A 5,753-nucleotide genomic window follows, 5' to 3' on the forward strand; every position below is an offset into this window, starting at 1 on the left:
TTGATAATGGGGGGAGTCTAGTAACCATAATGTTGCTCATGTAATTGTACATTAATGATACCAAAATAAAATTTAAAAAAGAGAGATCAGTACGGATTTTGGTGCTTAGGAAAGAGGTAGCCTAGGACATAAATGATGAGTGGGGAAGCTTTTACCGTCACCCATCATAGATCAGTGACAAACCATGGCTCCTTCCTCCAACCCAGGAGCAACTCCAGTATGGGGGACAGATCACTGAAGTATAACTTAAAAAATTCAGGGTAATGAAAAAGCACTAACAAAATATGAATATTATTTATTTTGCCCACTGAATGTGTGTGTGCACAATGTTCAAAATAGTTGGTTGAGAAATGCAAAAAAATCTACCAAGAATATTCTCCTAAAGGAAAGAAATCCTCTTGTATTCATCCCTGTAGGACAAAGGTTTTCTTGCAGAACATATACAAGTTGAAGTTTAAAATCTTTTGAAGCATAATTGATATACAAAGAACTACACATATTTAATATGTACAATTACATTGGTTTGGACATATGCAAAGCCTCATGATACCTTCACCAGAAACAAGATACTAGACACCCATCACGTACCAAAGTTTCCTTAACACCCCTTTTTTCTTTCTTTATTTATGATAAGAACTCTTAACATCAATTTAGCACATTTTGATGTGCACAATACCATAATCAGAGACTAAAGTCATGAAGTGACTTCCAAGTAACTTGTAGGAGACTTCCAAGTAACCTGTAGATGACAAGGACAAATCAAATGGGGAAGTTGGTTCCCCGGGCCCAGTGAGATGATGGACTCCATGGAAGTGATGTAATCCAGGAAGTTACATATTTCACAGAAAGATTCAGTCCAGGAAATGGTGCTTTAATTCCAGCTGAACACACGGAGGCAGACATCCTTGCAGAACTTCCTAAGCAAAGGGCTCAGGGTGAGATGCAGAGCTTAGCAGGAGACGCAAGGGCTATGGCGAAAGGAGTAGAGAGCTGGGGGCTGGAGGAGCCGCCCCTGGGAGGTGACTGCCGTGCCCTGAGGCCGGGCACTCCACCAGCAAGTGCACCTCGAGATGACACAGGACCAGGAAGCAGGCTTCTCCCAGGCTCCATATTTGCCCCCTTACATCACGAGTGAAGGACGGCTGAAAAGAACAGATGTCTTAAATACTGTGAAGCAGAAGACAATCAAGACAACGTTTAGTTAACTAAGGAAAATAAAGAAAAGGAGAGAAAAAAGAAAAGGTAGCACAAACACCAAGGCGCCAATAGCAAATACTCACCGGTAAGGATGAGCAGTGGCAGGAGAGATCTCCTCGAAGATGGCTGGGTCTGTTCCTTCTTGCTGTAAAGCGCTGGATACAGCTTCCAGCTTAGGGACTCCCATCAAGTCAGCGACTGCAGATTCCTGTGGCTTCTGGATGTAAAGGGAGTTCAGAAGTTCAGGAATCGAATCAGTTCAAAAAAACCCCTTCCAAGCACCTCCAAGAGAGCAGGACAGGATAATAATTGGTACAGTGAGTGATAGGACAGTAATACAGGGTCCCCAACACATTTTAAGGCAAACGGGAGAGAAGGTAGGTTTTCATCCTAAAAAAAGATTTCCAAATGCCTCATATTTCACAAAACTCAGCAGAAGAATGGGACCAAAAATAAAAAAGCTAAGGTGAAGAGGAGGTCAGGCCAAATGCCTCCAAGAGCGCAAATAGGGAAATAAAAAGAGGAAGATGCTAGAAAACCTAGGGTCTCCTGATGGGAACTTTATCCCGAGGCAGAAGCCAGAGGGCAACCTTACAGTCTGGTACTGACATACGGGCTTCCGGCTAAGAGTCTCCTGTATGAGAAGATGAAACCAGTCCTTCCCTTCTCAGCTTTCCTGGTGGAGAATAGACTCCTCACCAATGCCCTTTAGATGATTTCAAATGCCTTTCTCCAAAGATAAAGCAGTGCTGAGTGACCTTCCACCTTGCTGGAGAGCAGGTCTTCCTGAGAAGCCTTGAGCTTAGCAGGCGCCACCTTCAGGGAGGGGCCCAGGGGCAGGACAGGCTTCCACGGGGGCTGCACTGTCAGGTGTGGGGCTGAGCTGCTCCCCTGCAACCACCCAGGCCTCCTCCGCCACCTCACCCTAGACTGGCCCTTTCAAACAAGGGATTCCCTTTAGGATCATTCAGACACCTGGCACATCCTGGTATAAAATATCTTGCATTTTACTTTAATAATAATTTTACTTGGTAGTGTTTAGAGAGAGATTCAAGGCAGCTTGGGAAGATTCTAAGGAGTAAAAATGACTTAGAAATGGAGGAAATAATACTGAAAGTGCTAAAGAAAACAACTATTTTTAAAAATAATTTTTGAGTATTAGTATTTGCTGAGTGACTTCAGTAGATGATCATCGTGCTGAATCATTTTCCAAGTGATACAATAGTATGGCACCAGTGCTGTTTATCTTTGAATCTGGGTTGGTTCTTTCGTTTTTAATTTATGGGGCCAGTGTCATTTATACCCAAACACTTTTGGCGCTCCTCATGACGTTAGTGTAGGAATGAAGTAAAATTTTCGGAGTCTGAAATTAAATGCCTCTTAACAACAAGCTCTGTATAGAACATGCTCATCATTAAAAAGATTCAAATAATCTGGAAATACACAGAAGTAAAGTCCTCCATCCTGACCACTCTGTCACATCCAGAGGTACTGGGAATGAATATCCTTAATTGTTTAATTACCCTTCCAGACTCGTTGATAGCTATCTACCTATCTGATTGATATGTCACATACTCATATATATCGACAGGTACATGATCATGCTGTGCAAAATGCCCTGCAGCCTGCTTTTTAATTCTTTTTAACAAGGCACATGTTGGACACATGTTGAGGTTGCTATGTAAAGATTTATTTCATTATCATGGTATATTGTTTCTCACAGTGTGAATTTAAAATAATATTAACTAACTCACTTTGGGACACTCAGAATTCTCAAAATTTTTCACTCTTTTCAAATATTTTATTTGTGTAATGCTCAAGAGCACAGACTGGTCCCAGGCTGCTTGGTCCAGGCCTATCTCTGCAGCTGACAGCTTTACCCCCTCTGTCTCCAGAGCTATAAAACTATAGTCCCTCCCTTGTGTGGACTAGATGCATTCATATCTGTAAGGCACTTTGTGCTACGTCTGCCACAAGTGCTTGCTGTTGCTCTAACATACGCCTGGGCAACTTGTGCTAGTATTTCTGTAAGAATGCTTTCTAGAGGTAGAATTTAAGAGATATGCCAACATGCATTTCAAAAGTCTGGCCAAATGTGCATGGCCCCTAGGAGTGTATGAATGTTTCCCCCCGTACCTTTGCCATAGGACTCTTCTAATTCGACTCTCCTCATTTATTAAGTCAGTCCTTTTCAAACATTCTTGATACAGCTGGGCAATTTAAATTTGAGCTTAGAACACCTGTCGAAATTTCAGACACATATATTCTTTGACCCAGCAATGCTAATTCTGGGAATTTATCCCACAGATACACTAGCAGACTTGCAAAATGACATGTCTCTCAGGTTATTCATTGCGGTATTGTTTGTAACAGCAACAGTCTGGAAACTTATAAGACACTGGTTAAATAATTTATGGCTTAGTCACACAACAGATTACTATATAGCCATTAAAAAAAGAAAGTAGAAGCTCTCTTTATATCAATACAGAACAATACCCAAGATGTATTTTTAAGTGAAAAAAGAGTATAACAACTAACACTTGTATCCCATATTTCATCAATCTAAGATGTGCATTTTTTCACTCTAACATTTTTGAAATGAGGATCTATTCTAGTCACAGACATGTCATAATTTAATTGGAATGGTTTTTCTTTCTTAGTGCATAAAATAATGAAGTGTCTTACAATCCATGGCATCTTGGATTTGATGAAATATAATAGTGCTTATCAAGTGTGAGGCCTGTCCTTTTCAACCTCACAATAACCTGGGGAGGGTAAGTACTATTATTTTCTGCATGTTGCAGATATGATGACAGTGCCGCATATAATATAGAGAGGCCTCACTGTGTGCCAGGCCCTAACCCACATGCCCCACACATGTATTTGCTCATCTAACCCTCAAATTATCATATGAGACAGATGCTATCATTGCCCTCATTATCCAGATGGGGAAACTGAGGCACTATGTGGTTACAAAAATTTCTCAAAGACACACAGCCAGCCAGTGGGAGAACTGGGGTCTGCACATGAGCAGTCTGGCTTCAGAGACTGTGCTCTGAATGGTCTTTTATGTTTCCTTTTGTGTAAAAAGAGGGGGAGTTATAATAACTTAGTCATATTTGCAAAGGGCATCTTAGGAGGAATAACAAAAGCAATGCCAGTGTATCAGTAGGGTGGTGGGTGGGGTCAGAGTAACCAGAGGATGTGGTGGGAACAAGATGTTTCATTGTATACCTTTTCGTTATTTGATTTTTGACCCATGGGAATGTATTACCGATTTAAACCAAACCAAAACAATGACTGTAACTTTGTTTCAAATTAATCTATTAGTGGTGTAAGAGAAGTGGTCCTAACTATTCAGTTAATGAGATTTCTGTAAGCATTTGCTCTTTTAATATTTATCTTTCAACCCTCAGAAGGACTCTGTTTTATTCTTTTTAAAGTAGCAACAGATAACATGTGAAAGCCTCTATTAATCCTGACCACAGATGCCATGACTTCAGGGCTTGAGCCCCGTCACACCACTTTCCATATGGCTTTGCCAGACCGTGCCAATACAAGGGTGGTAACGAATGACCAACCCATGCATAATCCCATCCTTCTCTCTGACCACTGTGCTGTCTTGGGCTGGTGCCTCCAGTGAGTGAAAAGTGGGATAAAATGAACATCAGTTGTGTTGTGTATTGATTTTTTTTCAGTCTTCCACTCACTATATAGCATTCAATTTAGCAAAGCCATTTACTTTCCCAACATTTTCTTCTACCATAATTCAGAAGATCTAAATCTCTTGAATACCTAGATTCCCCAAAAAACCCCTATCTTGAAGGGCCAGAACATGGGTTGCTGGTATTTATATTCTACATTTGTGGCATCAGCTTTCAAGTGAATTTTGAGAAAGCTTTTGGCTTTCCAGAAAAGATGATAAAATGTCTACTTTTCAACTCTACTTTGTCTGCCAAGCTCTCCTGCTATTATTTACATGAAGGACATGTTGGTATACACTTTGGTTTTGTTAAATGGTTTATTTGAGTGGATAGATCGGCGGCCTAGCCTGTGCTTCATGGGGGTGGGTAGGAAGCAATCATACTTCTGGTGTTGACTCTCCCGGGTGCTGTTCCAGCGTAAGAGGAAAATACCTGGATTCTATTTCTTTCTAGATAAAGGCCAAAATAAGCAGGTAATATGAATTCAGTCATCCCAGGGCACACTGTTTTCAGTAGATTCCGGGATCACTGTAGATTCCTGAACCATCAAAACAGACCTTGGCTAATGCCATTTCTTTTAGGATTCCTGTTAAGTTACAAAATGAAGAAATGCCCAAGTAAGGCCACAAAAATTACAGTATATTTTAAACACCTACATTTTTTAGTTGGCTCTTTTAATAAAAAATAAGAAACAGAAATAACAAAATGTACTAGATAATTACAGAATTTATAAAAATATTAATTCAAGGCACATATCAGAAGTGGTCCAGTAAAAGGCCACAAGTTTAAAATTGCTGGATAAATATCCTCTTTCAGTTTTGTTGGTGTGTCTCTGTGGCTATACTTCCAATT

The 5,753-nt window shown here is 40.4% G+C and overlaps 1 long non-coding RNA gene across 1 annotated transcript; it reads right to left on the minus strand.

Moving 5' to 3' along the window:
• Nucleotides 1-280: 280 nt before the first annotated feature.
• LOC118970847 (uncharacterized) lies at nucleotides 281-1,426 on the minus strand. The gene is made up of 2 exons (XR_005058999.2): nucleotides 1,281-1,426; nucleotides 281-1,142 (listed from the first exon to the last, which is right to left on the minus strand). It is a non-coding gene; the product is annotated as an uncharacterized lncRNA (long non-coding RNA).
• Nucleotides 1,427-5,753: the final 4,327 nt, after the last annotated feature.

This window comes from Manis javanica, chromosome 8 (genome assembly GCF_040802235.1).
Source record: "Manis javanica isolate MJ-LG chromosome 8, MJ_LKY, whole genome shotgun sequence".
Lineage (NCBI taxonomy): Eukaryota > Metazoa > Chordata > Mammalia > Pholidota > Manidae > Manis > Manis javanica.